General features: G+C 37.5%; 2 protein-coding genes across 40 annotated transcripts in view; one reads left to right on the top strand and one right to left on the bottom strand.

Moving 5' to 3' along the window:
• TLR3 (toll like receptor 3) overlaps nucleotides 1–17,098 on the top strand; it is a 358,863-nt gene that overhangs the window by 125,311 nt on the left and 216,454 nt on the right. The window lies entirely within an intron of this gene.
• SORBS2 (sorbin and SH3 domain containing 2) overlaps nucleotides 1–17,098 on the bottom strand; it is a 202,842-nt gene that overhangs the window by 159,015 nt on the left and 26,729 nt on the right. For 33 of the 39 annotated variants that reach the window (XM_082444742.1, XM_082444762.1, XM_082444740.1 and 30 more), the window contains exon 2: nucleotides 9,094–9,231. The gene's annotated coding sequence lies outside the window, so the exon portion shown is untranslated. Of the gene's footprint in view, nucleotides 1–9,093; nucleotides 9,376–9,585; nucleotides 14,955–17,098 lie in introns of those variants that run through there. The other 6 variants (XM_082444751.1, XM_082444741.1, XM_082444745.1 and 3 more) reach the window with 3 other exon arrangements.

The raw sequence follows: 17,098 nt of genomic DNA, 5'->3' as shown, positions 1-17,098 counted from the left end.
AAAACAAAGCAAAGTGAATGTACTTGCTATATGATAGGGGGAGTTTGGTAGTTGGGAAGTCTACATGCAAAGCTTGTTTATTTTGACAAAACAACTCTGGCTTCCAGGGATTAGACTGGAAGGCAGAGAAAATGGAAGTCAAGAGTGATTGGGTCAGTATTGAGAAATCCTAGTCAAGAATGTTGCAGCAGACTTTAAGCTAGGGCAAGGGGGAATATTGAAGTTGCATGTGTAGATAGAATCAACAGTGACTAAGTTGGTATGAAGGAAAATTTGAAGGCTTGTTTAAGATTCTAATTCTGAGTAACCGGGAGACACGATTATATTAAAATATAGCCCTGGGGAAGAAGAGCAGGTTGGGAGTTGGAAGATGATGCGTTTTAGAAGTTTTGAGTTTGAAGTACACTGAAGATATTCATATGCGATGTTTACCAGTTACTTGGAAATGTGAGTCTGGAACTGATGAGAGAGATCAGGGATAGAGACATAGATTTTAAGATTTTCATAAAGGAGGAAAAGGTGAACTGAGCGGAGATTAAACAAGAGGGACAGAGCCCAAGGGAATACCTTTAAGGTCAGGCAGAGAAAGAGGCACCTGTAAGTGGATTCAGGAGTGATCAGAGAGATTGAAGGCAAATCTTCCAGTGTCACAGAAGGCAAAGGAGAAGAGATTTTAATGGTCAGGGAGCTGACAGTGCCTAATGCCAGTAATCTGAAAGCCTTTTTCTCACATTTGTTTCCAAATATTACTTTGTGTTAATTATGTAATAATTGGTTTCTCAGCTTTAGTAACAATGACATGAAGAAATTCAAAGTAATTCTTTGTGTTATTAGAACTGCACAATTTCCTCAATGTGTTTATTGTTTACCATTCAAATATTTGACATACTTTACCTAGAAACCTAGGAATATTTTCTTTGAATTTTATGATTTAAAATAAGGAACCTTTGACTTGTACTGAATTTTCAGACTACGTGTAAAATTACTTGTAATGAAAAAAAGGAAAAAAATTATTCAGTATAATCCATCATTTATCAAACCCCCTAAAAAAATAGTGATGTCTGCCAGCTTTTCCATTTTAGCATTTTGGGATAACTCTATGAATAAAACAAACAAAAAAAAATCAGAATAAAAATTCTCAAAATTAAGCATTGATTCCTGTCAAATGATAATGAAAAATCACTAGGTTTCTTTCCCTGTGATATCAAAGAAGTGTTAAGTGTGAAAATTAAGGAACAGTTGTGTGTATGTAAATTTTTTGAATAAATTAAATTTTAAGAAATGTGTTATTAAGTTACAGGTGAAGTCGTTATATTAAATATAGGTAGTTCTCACTGTGCACAGGATAACATTAACTGGAAACTCAGGCATAGCAAACCACGTTATTGCTTTCCATGGTCATGGTCCCGGTCCCATGGCCACTGAGAGAATTGCCTATATGTTATAAAATCACTTTTCATACGTTTATTGCATAGAGCATCTTGAAACAGAAATCCTTTCATCTCAATATATTATCCTAAAACCAATGTTAAAGAGGTAAGTTAAAATATACTTATTCACTGCTACATTCAAACCCCATTGCAAATTCTCATAAAGCAAAATGACAAATTATTCACTATTTTAAAGAGCAAATATCACATTTAATAGATTCTAAGAATTGTATGTAACAATGCCTTGTGGAACAATACACCCTACAAAAGTGATCTTGAATGTAGGTTTACAATAGACATTTGTATGCAAAAGAACTAAATTCATTGTCTTTTCTAATTCACCATTTATGGAAGTTTTGGGCCCTAGGTAAAAATATAGAAATATAGGCTAAACAAGACACCACCTATTGTATTGCTTCTTTGTAAATTTTCAGAAAATCTGCTCTGCTTTAAAATTAATACTGTCTTTCAATATTATCAGCTGAGATATGTATTTAAAATTTTTCTGGTATATACAATGTATCTTAAATTTAAGGCATGGGAGATACGGGTCTTTACTCAGACATTCAAAAGATAAAAATAATAATATAACAAATATCCATGCACCCACCATTCATCTTAAAATATAAGATATTATGAATTCAATAACTAATAAGAAGCTGCTGTATAAAAAAATAAAATAAAATACAGAGTACTAAAAAAATTTTTAAAAAGACATTATGAATTCAATTAAAGCCTATCATACACGCCTCTGATTGAAATATCTTCCCTAACTCCCCCGAGGTAACCAGTATCTGAGTTTCATATTTTTCAGTGCACTTTTATGATATAGGTTTTTAATTGATGCTTTTTTGTTTTTAAGGTTAAAGCGATTCTTTCCTGTGTCTGGTTGTGAATTTTTATTTTGAAAAGTTGTTTTGGGTTTTATCAATATTTTCTGCATTGAGATTGATCTATAGTCTGTGTCAATTGTAAAGTCTTAAACCTCAAGCCCCATATGATTCATATATGATGGTGAAGGGAGTCTTTAAGAAGTAAATGACTGAAGCAATAGAAAAAGATCCTTACGAAAATATTCACTCAGTAAATATGAAAATGCTTAGGGTATTAAAAGTAGTTATTTGTAGGGGGACTTCCCTGGCTGTCCAGTGGTTAAGACTTCGCCTTCCAATGCAGGGGGTGTGGGTTCGATCCCTGGTTGGGGAACTAAGATCCCACATGCCTCACAGCCTAAAAAACCAAAACATAAAACAGAAGCAGTATTGTAACAAATTCAATAAAGACTTTAAAAGTGGTCCACATCAAAAAAAAAAAAAAATTCTTAAAAAAAAAGGAGTTATTTGTAATCACTTAAAACACTATTTGGTTTTACTAATAACCTCCTAATTTCCTTCCTTTTTGATTTATATGTAAGATCATTCTTCTTAAATTAATAAGCACAGTCAAGCGTTAAATGTACAAAGCTATAATGTTCACTGAGAAATAAAAACTGATCTTCTGTCAAGTGTTTTTATATGTATGCTCTTATATAGTCATTTAGAACACTGATTAGGAAAAGGATGTAAGTGAATATATAAAATTATGATTTAGGCACAAGTGATTTTTAACCCTTAATGCTTTTTGTTTAATTTCAATATCCAAAATAGATAAAATATGGTAAGGAGGATAAAAATCTCACTGTAATCAAATTTCTCACCTTAGCATAACTATTATCACTTTATTTCCAGACAAGTTTTTACACAAACTGTGGCTATTAAGTGATGGATCTCACCACATGAGACAAAGCCCAAGTGCCAACTTTAAATTAATTTTGGAATATGAAATTCATCCATTGATTTTTAAAGTAAAGTAGCTCAAACACAAACTAAAATGAACTATATTTTATATTGAAGACCAGTAGTCATCTTAAAAAAAACAGTTTTCTTGTTTTTTTTTTACAAAATCAACTTTCATTATTCTTTCTACAAAAATCGTCTCTTACTGAATTTACCATTTCACTCAGTTTTTCAGTCTTTTACTTGGTTTTTAAAAGTCTCTCATCAAGATTTCCCTGGTGGCACAGTGGTTAAGAATCTGCCTGCCAATGCAGGGGACATAGGTTTGAGCCCTGGTCCAGGAAGACCCCACACGCCGGGGAGCAACTAAGCCCGTGCGCCACAACTACTAAGCCTGTGCTCTAGAGCCTGCGAGCCACAGCTACTGAAGCCCGCGTGCCTAGAGCCCGTGCTCCGCAACAAGAGAAGCCACTGCAATGAGAAGCCCACACACCACAATGAAGAGCAGCCCCTGCTTGCCGCAACTAGAGAAAGCCCGAGCGCAACAATGAAGACCCAACGCAGCCAAATAAATAAATAAATGAATAATTTTTAAAAAAAGAAGTCTCATCATAAGCCACAGTCTTTTGTGATATCAATATAAAGTTTAGAAACTTGTTTACATCTACTTTTGGTTTTATTCTGCCTTGAATGAAAATAATCTTATTTCATATAAAAAGAAAATTTCAATGATTTAATTTTATGTCCAACAAAAGTAAATTATTGATTTTTATAGTAAACAATTGTTTACATGTTATAAGAAAACAATTTATATTTCAAATTTTAACACAATTTATAAATAAAATAAATAGAATAAGTTTTTATTTATTTAAAACTTTATTTTATTTAATTAAATAAATTAAAAATATTTTTAAAATTTATATTTCAAATTATAAAATGATTTTTATTGAAAGCAATTTGATTTTTTATTTAAACTCAACCACTAAGAAGTGATACTCTGTCAACTATTTACTTCTCCCCAAAGTTATCATTTTACTGCCCTGTACAGTCAGGGATAATGACCACTTCTTACTTCAGAATGAGGCCTGGATCTCTTAGTTGGACATTTAACATCCTTCTTGAATTAGCACAAAACTTCTTCCTTTATCTCCAACACTCCCCTGCTGAATCCTTTAGTACAGGCCCACCGTTCTGGACTATTCACAGATGTGCACATGAAGGTCAACCAGATGCCAGATCATGCCTTCCAACACTTGGCTCTGGTGGTACCACGAGGATGCGGTTTCTCTTCTAACTGCACATTTACACAGCCATATTTGTTTCTGGATAGTTTTCCGTTCTTTTTTTTCTTTTTCTTTTTTTTTCAGGGATTTTTGTTTTGGCCATGCCCTGCAGCTTGCAGGATCTTAGTTCCCCGACCAGTGATTGAACCCGGGCCCTCAGCAGTGAAAGCGCAGAGTCCTAACTACCAGACTGACAGGGAATTCCCAGTTTTCCATTCTTAACCATGATCTTTAATCTCAGTATAATAACAATTTTTTAAAAAGTGAATACTTTCATAGTAAAACAGCTAAATGTGGAATAGAAAATAGTTTTGATCTAGATCAAAACTGTATTGTTAACTATATTTGGTTGCTCATTAAATTTGCAGACAATGTACTTATGTATAACTTTTTCTATGTTCTTAAATGTTTTTAGCATTAAGAATTTGTTCTAAAGGTTGAGTGTTGTGTAGTTTTAAAATATTTAAATGGTCAGGTCAAACAAACACAAAACTTCTGAACACTGCTTGGAGCTAAATTTGAAACCAACCAAATTTCTTAGGTTTGCAAAATTGAACGAGAGAAGTACCACTGAGCTGAATGCATGTCAGGAGCAGTGGCTCCACTAGAATTAAACCAATTCAAAGTTGTACTTGAACCAGGATTTGCAACGGGTCAAAGTAGCCAAAACACAGCATTTAAAAACACATGATGTACATGTGTTTTTCCATTAAACTAAATTCAGTTTCTTTTTTCAAGCCCAAATTTATCTTCAGAACAAGAGATTAGTGTTTCTGTTCTATCTTTTCTAATACTGAATTGACCTTTCATTAGAGAGCACATTATTATTTAAAGCTGTGTCATTACTAACCTGATTCTTTTTGCTGACCTGTATCTTCTGTTTCAATCAACCAAGCCATAACTTTTAGTTCATTATACCACTGGCGCATGTGTGTCTTTCTCCGTAATCCTCATCCCTCTTTTGCTTACGTTTTTCTCTCAGTGAATTACAGAAAGTCAGAAGTTGTTATGATTCAAAACAGCTCTTTCATTGCTTGGACCAGTCATTTTCTTACTGTCCTTTGGCTATTATTTTTAACTCGTTTTATATCTTTGTATTTTGCAGTGGGGTGGAATGGTACACTTTGAAAGCTCTTGACATGACAGCCAACCTGCCATTTGCTATTTACTAGGAATGTAAAGTGGGTGATGCAGCCATTTCGGGGGTCCATGTCCTCACCTGTACATTGGGAACACATGCCTGCATGACCAACCCCGTATTAATAGTAATACCACCCTACCTTAAGACAGATGATCCAGGAAATCAAAGTAGTTACTGAATGTGAAACACCTACGCACTGGGTGAAATAAAAATACAATCTGTTATCTCTGATAATCCTGAGTATTAAATAAAATTACAGGTGTGGGTGTTTTGCAGGTAGAGTTTTCGTTTCTAGGAGAAAGCCTAGTTAAAGAAGGCAGTACTGAACCATCCTGATGCGTCCTCCTCTGCTTCAGATGGTCTCCTCTTCTTATTTCCACTGCTCTCATCTTTCTCCCCTTCCTCTTCTCAGTTGTTTTTGGTTTAAATGTAACGTATTTGCTGAACAAAGCTTACACATCCCCTCTTCCTTTCCAACCACTCAAAACACACACACACACCTTCACAACCCGGCCCATTTGACTGTCACACGACAGCTCTAGGTAAAGCTTTTCTGAAGAAAATAGACTCTGCTGAGTACCCCTTTATCCTCAGTATACATTACATTACAAGTATCAGTACTGAACTTTTCAATGCTTACAATGTTCCCTAGGAGTATATCAGTTAAGCAGGCAAAAAAATATATATCTGGAAGTTTATTATTTTTCCACCAATACATTTGACACCACCTTTGGAGAGCGAACAAAAGGCATACTGTCAAGCAGATAGACCTGGACAAAATGTTACTCTTTGTTCCACACAAGCACAGAAGTATATTTAAGCAAAGAAAGACATTCCATGACTCTCCTGGGACTTCCTTCCTCAGCTGAATTATACCAACATGTTCACACCACTTGGATCAGACTGTGTTGGAATTTTAAATGCAGACTTCTATTTGCCAATGCTTCAATCCCACAGCTATAAAAATTCATATTAGGATTGAACCTGGCTTTAAAACATCATAGAACAAATGGAAGTTTATTGGAAAAATGTGTATACACATGAAATTAGTCAGAGATATGAAAATAAGGGGTGTCCTTGTTTGACAGATTCTATACTTCTACAGGACAGCCTCAAAGTCGCCAGAAGTCACCTGGTTTGGGATTATGTTTCAAATCCAGGCTCACTGACATTCATGAAACTTTTGGCAAAACATGGGCCAAGTTTCAAGCAAGGCTGGGTAGAATACTTCTTTCATGTGGAACCTATGTGAAACTCAGTGGTTTTGACGAGGTTTCTCCTTGAGTTTCACATTCAAACAAGCCAAAGTTTCAGAGTAAAATTAAGGGGCAGAGGGAAACAAAAAAACCCAAAAGAACACGAAAAAAATGGCTTGCCTAAGAATTTAATGGCCTCTATCATGTTCCAAACCCATTTCGTCCTTTGGATTCTGCAAATGAACTTGTATTGCCTTTTAGCAATACATTTCTCCTCAGCAATGCCAAATCAAGCCTTCCTAGTATTAAGGAGGAGAGTATTCTAGAACCCCCCAAGGCAGGGAAGTGTATGCTCAAAATAACTGGAGGATTTCAAGTTTTGACTGTACACACATCACAGAAATGGGATGATTAAAAAGCTCCATATTATGCAGATCTGAAGGGAGAAAGTTAGCAATTAAATGTCCAGCTTTTGGAAATAAAAAATTAGACTGAATAGCTCTAGGTTCTCCTACTATCTTACTCCCAGTTCTAGAGATCGTACTGCGTCTGCTCCTAATCTGGAGGGACGTCTCCCATAGCTGACTCCCTACTCCACCCCTCTGAACAGGAGTCCTGCAGCCACTGGCTTTCTCCCTTGTCAGCAAGGTGCAGAGCACGGAGCACAGTGTATCAGTCCCCACAGTCAGGGACTTGCACAGAATCCTGACAGGGTCAGGCTCGCTCCACTCTTCACCTTCACCAGGACATGGGGACAGCTTGCCAGGGAACATCAAACTCAGTATCCGGCTGAGGACTTTGAAAATATCCTTTGCTTGTGGTGAAGAAGAAAAGCGTGACAAACAAATGGAATAACACATGAATTTTCTCCCAAATAAAAGAATCTGACTGAATGGCTAGAAAGCGCTACACTCTGCCTATTTTAGGAAATACGTTTTTTTCATTCCTTATCCCTCATTCAGCAGAAGTTTCACTACCATAACACACTTCTGGCTACAGAGGATTTTTCTTTTCCTTTTTTTTTTTTTTTCTAGTTTTCCTTTTTTTAATTTTCTTTTTTTTCTCTTTAAGTTTTCTTCTTTTTCTTTCTTTTTTTAAAAAAAGTTACCCGGAAGATGTGTGTTTAAAATGCATTTTTCTTTTGACATATGGTGTGACACCAATAAACTTCTTTGGAAACAAGAATCTCTAAATTCCAAGGACTTCAGTGTCCATGTTGAAAAGCAACAGTAAGGCCCCGAGGCACATGGTAATTTGGAGGCACTCAAGTGAGGGGTTGATAGAATCTGGTCTGTGCACCATCATTTGCTGCTTGATTTTAGACATCTGCTTGGAGGGGAACAGAGAGCTATCATAAAGTCTATAATGGTCAGAGAAACTTGCCATAAAATAGTCTTGGCCTCTCAGTTGGGGGTCCCTGTACTAATAAAACCTAACACATATCAGTGAGAGAAAACCAAAGCCCAATAGATTATTCAAAGGAAATAATATAAAAGCGTTAAACCAAAAAAAAAAAAAAAAGACTTTTTACTGAACATAGTAAATACTCATAACGAAAGTAAATGCTGTGTTTGAAGTTAAAGTCCACAGATCAAAGTACTTTGCAGAATGTCAAGACCAAGCATAAGGTAGGGGAGGGGGAGGCACAGAAAACTCTCCAAAATATTATATTGTCACATTGGAGAAACCTGCTAGCCGAAGACAGTCAGCTAGTTAAGGAATTCTCAAAACCGAGTCACCAAATTGTGCTAGGAGTATACAAAAAAACAAAACAAACAAATAAAAACTGTTCTCATTCTACGCTAGTAATGAACAGCACAGTGATGAAAGAAGGTACTAAGGTAGAGCTATCTCCTTGTCCTTAAAATAATTACTAATATATCTCCTTTCCTCAGGTAGTTGCATCTTTTTCCTTAAAAAAAATGCCCTTAGAAAGTTAAAAATAAGTAAGCCGTCTAAACAGGAAAATTAGGATGTCTGCAAGGCTCTGGACGACTCTGGCAATGAGGCTTAATTAGCGTTCTGCTGCAGCTCAATCACAGGCGGGTCTGTACTGCAGGTCAACATGACAGAGTGCGTTCAGCACAGTTTAAAATTACAGCCACAGAAATGCACAGATGCTACTCCTGTATCCTGGAACACCGTATTTACCTGGAAATCGTTCAGCACCCCAGTTTATTCTCCCGGTTAACAAGTTATTTAAAAAACATTAGTCATAAACATATCATAAACCAATAACATCACTCCAGAATTAAAGAAAAATCTTACCTACAGGCAGCCGGGTTCAACAGTTGCTCTGAAGAGAGGTAGGAGTCATTGGCCTTTTACACGTGGAGATTGTTTATTTAGCCCTTTTTTAAAAGGTCTTGAACTCCAGAGGTTTAAGATTAAGTCCAACCCAAGTGTCTGAAGGAAAAAAAAGGCAAGAGAGAAGGCAAATGAGAGACGGAAAGAATCCCAGCTGCTGGGTGGTGCTACTGTTCTGAGAGCGTTTGAGCTATTTTCAGCATTAACAGCAGCCGGGGTTGTCTGCAAGGGATGAAAAAACCTTGCCGAATCGCCACAGCCCCCCTCCGGGGAAGGGGGGCGGGACACAAACCAGGAAACCCACAACCACTTGCTTCACTGTGCAAATATTCATTTACATTTTGAGGAAAACTGCCAGCGCGATTGAAAACAAAACACAATAAAACATTTCAACTGAAGTCTTAAAGAAACATAGTGCTTTGCCATAATCCTCACGTTTTCAAAATGATCTACCTGGTTTGTTGAAAATAAGATGTTCTATTTATGCCTTATTGAGAGGAAAGACTTTTCTTCCGATAGTTCCTTGCTTGCTTATATGGCTCTTTAAAAATACTTTAGATCTCTCTGGGAGGAATAGCTGTTATCATCCTATCCTTCTTAAGACTGAAGACAAATGGTTTATTTCTAGCCCACACCCAAATTTCCAGTTTCATCAACTATGCTATTTTTGACAGCTACTGGGTTAAGCTGTTGACATTTCTTATCTGTTGGCAGAGATTGGGGTCCATTCAGTGACAAGACGCAGACAGGCACCCGTCCCCTGACTCTCCCTCCAAAGGCCAACGAAGAAATATTTCAGATTGGGTCACCAACGATGACTGGCAAACTCTGAGCTTTCATTTTGTTTGTAGAATGATGAATTAAGATCTACAAATTGTATTCATTCATTCATTCAACAAATATTTTTGTGGCAAGTACTGAGTCTACTATCTGCCAAGAACTCTGAGAATACAATAGTGGACAAAATTAACAATGTCTTTGCCTCAGAAGGCTTACAGCACCCAAACACAGCAAGAATAAGGACGGACTTTGCTATAGACTTTTACAGCTTCTTTTCCACAGGCTGTTCAAACCATAGCAACTGCAGATGGAGATCTCTTTCTACTCTGACTGAAGGAAGAGATGCGTCATCAGACTGACTCCTGACTTCCATTGCTTCATTATGCCTTTTGCAACACCCCTAAGAAGGAAAATTAGCTACTTCCTACCAAGGAAACACTTAAGTATTTTTTATAAAAGCCTTTATTCTACATAGATGAAATCCCTGAATCCTCTGAATTCCCTTTTCTTCATAACAAAGAGAAGGCTTGCACAGTCAGGAAGTACCGTGGAGAGGTGAAAGAAGATTCTCTGATCTTAGACCAGTATACAAACCACCTTGATATATTTTATAGTTAATATTATGAAGGTTGCTTACCAGAGGCTCAGATCAAATTCAACTCTTTCCTTGCCACTGATTAGAGAAAATACTGAGGAAAGAAATAGGTGAGGGAGAATAAGAGGTACGGACTTCCAGTTGCAAAATAAATGAGTCACAGGTATGAAATGTACAGTGTGGGGAATCTATACAGTCAATAACTATGTCATATCTTGGTATGGTGACAGATGGCAACTAGACTTATTGTAGTGATCATTTTGAAATGTATAGAAATGTGAAATCCTGTTACATTATGCCGGGTAACAGGAACTAACATTGTGTTGTGGGTCAATTATACTCCAAAAACAAACAAACAAGCAAACTCATAGAAAAAGAGGTCAGATTTGTGGTTACTAGAGACAGGGGTTGGAGGAAAGATAATTGAGTGAAGGCAGTCAAAAGGTACAAACTTCCAGTTAAAAGTAAGTACTAGGGATGTAATGTACAGCATGATAAATATAATTAACAATGCAGTATTTTATATATGAAAGTTGTTAAGAAAGTAAATCCTAAAAGTTTTCATCATAAGAAAAACATTTTTTCCCCTATTTCTTTAATTTTGTATCTATATGAGATGATTGATGTTCACAAAACTTATTGTGGTCGTCATAATGTACGTAAATCAAATGATTATGCTGTACACCTTGACTTATACAGTATTGTATGTCAATTATATCTCAATAAAACTGGAAGAAAAAAGAAAGAAAATACTGAAGACTATGCATGATATGTTTTTAAAAAAAGTTACACGACTGCCATTTCAACTACTACGGTAAAATAGTGAAATCTTTCGGAATGATATGCTTATGTTAAGACTACACAGATATTTAAATTAAAAAAATTATAACTTACGTTTGAAATATGTAATCAAAATTTTAAAATAAGATTAACCTTATTTAAAAAATATGCAGCAGGGTTTTTAAAAAGATCTCTGTAGAATAATGCATTTTTCTGTTCATTTATTTTAACCGGTCCCATTTTAATAAGTCTTAAATAACTGTCAGTTTAATATCGGATATTTACTTTACTTGGTCAAAATGATAAATGGTAATTCTGGCAAAAAAAATGGAAGCCTAGCCTCAGAAAAAAAATTTTTAATTGTTTTTACTTTTTCCTCCTTATAGTAGTTTATAATGAAAAGGAAAATACATTTTAAAATTGGCCTTCCTTGAGAAACTATGGAAGAGAACAGATAAAGATTAACTATTTGAGTACTAAGTCAAACATAATTTTTAAATTCCAAACTGCCTGCTTTTCACACCAATACTGAGAGAAGCCCATTGCCTCCTGTTTAACTATTATTAATCATTTTATGTCAATCTGCACTTGAATGAACAGGTTATGACCCTGCTAGCTCCCCATTTAGGATGAGTCCTACACTGCCAGGTGACTCACCCAGGTCTCCTTTGTTCCCCAAAGATCCTGACTGTCCAGACAGCCTGTCCATAAGCACCTTTTGACAGATTTGATGTGACAGAAGAGTGCAGATTGAGGCATAGTTTTAAAGGTTAGAAGACAGTAAATTTGGACTTTCCTACTTTCACAACCACTATGACTTTTATAAGTTATTAATGCCTTAGCAATTGTACCAACTGTACTACTGTTAATGATTTTATTTATATTCTTTCTCTCTTTTTTTGTTTTTACAAATAAATTGATTTAAAATCATTAGAAAATGCTTATATTAGAGTTGGACTTCTTATATTGGTGAAGCACTAAATAGGGCTTTGGCATAACCCTTCTCCTGTATAAGATAGGGATAATAACAGTACCAGTCCACAGAGTTGTGGGAGGGATTACATGATGGTGCACACAAAATGCTTAACTAAGCAATGCCTGATGCATAGAAAGCATGAAAGTTAATGCTATTATCACTGTAAGTCTAGAGCTTGGCTATCCAATATGGTGGATACATATGGCTGTTGAGCACTTAACATGTGGTTCGTCAGAACTGAGATGTCATATAAGTGCAAAATGTACACCAGACTTTGAAGACTTAGTATGAAAAAGAGACTGTTGATCATATATTGAAATGGTATTTCAGACATATTGGGTTAAATAGGATAATTTGTTAAAGTGAATTTTACCTGTTTCTTTTTACTTTTTAAAATGCCAGAACCTTTTAAATGTACAAATGTGGCTTGCATTCTATTTTTATTGGGCAGTGCCATCTAGGCCAATGGTTCTCAAACTGTAGCGAGCATCAGAGTCTCCTGGAAGGCTCGTCAAATCACAGAATGCTGGGTCCTACCCCTCGTTTCTGACTGAGTATGTCTGGGAAGGGGCCTGAAATTCTGATCTCTAACAAGTCCCCAGTGATTCTTGACCACACTTGGCGAACCACTGGTCTCGATCCATGCTACTTAAAAGAGTGGTCCATGGGTCAACAACTAATTCTTGGAGGAATTAGAACACTTGGCAAGTTTGCCGGCAGAGATGCAGGCTCCAAAGACTAAGATAAGGGCCTAGTTACAAGAACCCTTGTGCGAGGCATGAGCGGGACCGGCCGCCATGTTCACTGAGGTTCTTAAACTCTCCAAAAGGGCAGGATTGGTTTCGGAGGCTCGAGCAAGAATAATCTTTCTGAGATGGAGAGGGGGAAAAACGGATGGAAATGTTGGAAGTCAGTCTAGCTGTACATTTCCTTCTCTCCCTCCATAGCACACAAGAAAAACTGAGATTGTTTTCCGCTAAGTATTTGTCTAATTAAAACAATGTAGCTAAGGCACAGTTGATGTAGAACAAACCATGCTAGAGGGTATTTATGTCTCAAGAAAGGATCTTATTAACTCAGATAACACTCCACTTGTTAGAACCATGAGAAAGATTGGTATCTTAGAGTAGAGAGGCTTCTGGATCCTCTGCCCCACCCTTAAGTGAGCACACTATTTTGAATGATCTCACCAGTTTGCCAAATGACTTCTCACTTTTTCAGGTGGCACCAAAGCCTTGTGGGCTCAAAGGGCTTCCTGAAAATAAAATCCTCATTGTAAGAGAGAATGCAGACCCACACTGGTAATATTTAAAACTCCCAGTTCTGTATGCAGCGACCATTTGTAGCTTTATGTCTCACAGGTTGGTTGGTTGTTTCAGAAAACTTTAAAATATGTGTAATGCTTAACGGCAGAGAGTCTGGAGCCAGTGTGTCTGGGTTTGAATCCCGGTCCTGCCACTTCCGTGTGACTTTGGGCCAGTTACTTCACTTCCCTGTGTCTCTGTTTCCTCCTCTTTAAATAGGACTTATCTCAGTGGGCTGTTGTGAGGATTAGAATAGCTGTCATTTGAAAGGAATGTAGAAAAGTCTGGCACGTTGTAAATGCTATTATTGGTTAAATAATTAAAATATAGTAGAATCTAACTGGGCAGGTTAGTATATATGGCCAAATGTAGTAATTTGTTTTCAGATACCATGATGATTTCTAGGGCCTTTTATGTGCATGGGTTCTTGAGTACATGTATTTTGAGGGCTTCTTTGAGAGCTGTTTAAATTTTTTTCCCAAGAGAACTCTGAATTCTCATTTGATTCCTCATCACTTCCTATTAATTGAGAGGATCTCAGTAGGAAGGAAGTGAATGTAGTTTTCCCATGAATATTGTTTTCTAGGTTACATTTTTTTTCCCCTCTGAAGTCCTTTGAAAAGTGAGTTGCAGTATAAATGTTTGAAGGTTTTCGTGGCCATGTCAGTTGGGTAGCATTGTCTAATATTCCAGGAGGACAATGCGTCATTCTCTTAGTCAAATATTTCAGTGCTTAGGGAGAGGCAGCACGACCATCTGAAACGGTGGCATGAGTTTCAAAGATGTACCAAAAGGGCAGTCAGATTCTCATACTATAGAGACGATAGACATCAGATAACGCTGATCAAAGGAAGGGATAGACCCCCAAAGTCTGGCATGTTGAATGCAAAATGAAGGCTAGATTAAGTGTACTGACATCTTTTACACTTGTCTGCTTAGACCACATGAAACAGAGTGAAGCATGCTCAACAAAACTGGTGACGCTTGGAAACATCATGCCCTTAGTAAGTGTCAGCAGGGCCATCTCCAGGAACCTCAGTGTTACACATGCGGAACAGTGAATAAATGCACTGAGTGGGGAAACCCAAGCCCAAGAGGTGAGTGGTTTCAGACCAGTCACGCAAGCCCTCTGCACTCGTGCCCTGAAAGGGAGGGAGAAGAATTGAGCTATAAACCCCTTCCTAACTCTAACATCTCAACTTTTGCTTGGACTTAACAGAGATTCCATTTGGCCGTTCCCCCTTGCCCCCATAATCTACATCTAAAGTTGTCAAATCGTATGTCCACTTATTTCTGCTTCCTGCTTACCGATGTGAAGCGAATGTGTTTTAGGAGGTGATTTGCCATCTCATGTGCCATTATGCAATCTGGGACTGAATTTTACCAAATAAGGTGAGAGTCTGAAGGAACGATTAAAGAGATTCTATAGAAATAACTTCTTAAAACCTTTGTTACAACTCACTTTTCTAGTTAAAACCTTACTGTTTTTAATCTTACTGTCTGAACTCTATATGTATTTAGCAAGTGCCTCTGCTGTTTTATATAACCATGACTAAGCTTTTCTTGATATTTATATGCCATTGAAATTGAGCATATGCAACAGTTGCTGCATATGGTAGAAAAATCGTTAAGATAAACCTTCGTAAAGGGGCCTATTTAAGGCTCTGCACAACCTGCTATCTTCTCACATCTCCACCCACATCTCCTACCCTCCTTCTAGCTCCATTTCTTCCAGGTTCTCTGGTCTTCTCTCAGTTCCTGGGATGGGCCATGGTCAGGGCCTGTGCGTGCGTTATTCCCTCTTGCCGGCCGCCTGCCCTGCTCAGCAGTGGATTCGTGCACCCTTCAGCCCTCAGCTGAAGTGCCTTTTCCTCAGGAAGGGTTTCCCTGCTCCAGCCAAGGTCAAGCTTTTTTGTTTTGTTTTGTTTTTGGAGTATTATTGCTTTACAATGTTGTGTTAGTTTCTGCTGTACAAGAAGTGAATCAGCTATATGTGTACATATATCCCCTCCCTCTTGGACCTCCCTCCCACCTCCCCCCATCCCACCCATCTAGGTCGTCACAGAACACCAAGCTGAGCTTCCTGTGCTTTATAGCATGTTCCCACTAGCTATCTATCTTACTCACGGTAGTGCATATATGTCAATCCTAATCTCCCAATTCATCCCACCCTCCTCTTCCCCCAGCCCCCATGTCCACATGTCTGTTCTCTATGTCTGCGTCTCTATTTCTGCCCTGAAAATAGGTTCATCTGTACCATTTTTCTAGATTCCACATATATGCGTTAATAGAGGACCTAAAAAGATGGAGAGATATACCATGTTCTCGGATTAGAAGAATCAATATTGTGAAAATGACTCTACTATCCAAAGCAATCTACAAATTCAATGCAATCCCTATCAAACTACCAATGACATTTTTTCACAGAACTAGAACAAAAAGTTTCACAATCTGTATGGAAACACAAAAGACCCTGAATAGCCAAAGCAATCTTGAGAAAGAAAAACAGAGCTGGAAGAATCAGGCTCCCTGACTTCAAATTATACTGTTTTTAACTCTTGAAGAATCACATTCCTCACATTCCCTCCAACATCAGACGTTGCATTTGCTTGAGTGATTGGTTCATGTATGTCTCCTCTGATTTCCCCTTCTCATCGTACCCCGGACGTGTGTGTTGTATCTGCGCCTTGCACAGAGGAAGGGCTCAGTGTGCATTTGATTAAATAAGTCCTGCTCAAGGCATTAAGCAACACACAATGGCATTTTTGTTGTATATTAACGAGAATTTGTAAAATGAAAGTATCTTGTAAAAAGCAAAAACTCTGTATGCTAATTAAGCAGCTGTTTCCAACCAAGAGGATTCTCTGAACTGTATTGCTTTGTAGTTATGTATTTAATTTAAAAGCTTTTTGAAGTATCAGATAGCACTTGTTTTCCCCCTCAGGATATAATATATTCTATTATCTTAATAATTTGCATTTATCTTCTAAAATAGGCTTGAAATAAATCAAGTTACCTGCATTCTCGCATCATCTCTCCAGACCTTTTTCAGAGCCATGTAATACTCCATTAGGGTGTATTAATCACTCACTTGGGGTCCCTGATCAAAATTTCTTTTGATTAGGGTTGCTGGAGAGAATGACATATTTGTCTGTATATTGCTAGACAGTTGTAACCACCTGGCTCCCTACAAGCCATACCTGATGTTGTTTATGGTACGTGGTGAGCAGACAGACAGGCAGACGGACATGAAGTATCACACCAACAACCCTGCCTGCTCAGGCCATTGTCATTCCTGTGACTTGAAACCCTTCCTCATGTCCATACAGTGCATTAGTTATAAACACACAAGGAATGAGTAGCCATTGAGAACTGGGAGATTTGTGATCTTGTTCTCTGGCAAAGGAGAGGAAAGGAGAGCTTTGGGTGGCCTGGGCTACAGAGCAGAGTCAGAGACTGGAGGCTGGTCTTCGCCCTGTTGCCTGGGAAGAGGCTGTGTAACGCTTTCTTCTACCATGGGCACAGGGACGT

This window comes from Balaenoptera physalus, assembly GCF_965194825.1.
Source record: "Balaenoptera physalus genome assembly, chromosome: 21".
Lineage (NCBI taxonomy): Eukaryota > Metazoa > Chordata > Mammalia > Artiodactyla > Balaenopteridae > Balaenoptera > Balaenoptera physalus.
Note: the sequence above shows the minus strand (reverse complement) of the source record. Positions and strands in the feature narration are given on the sequence as shown.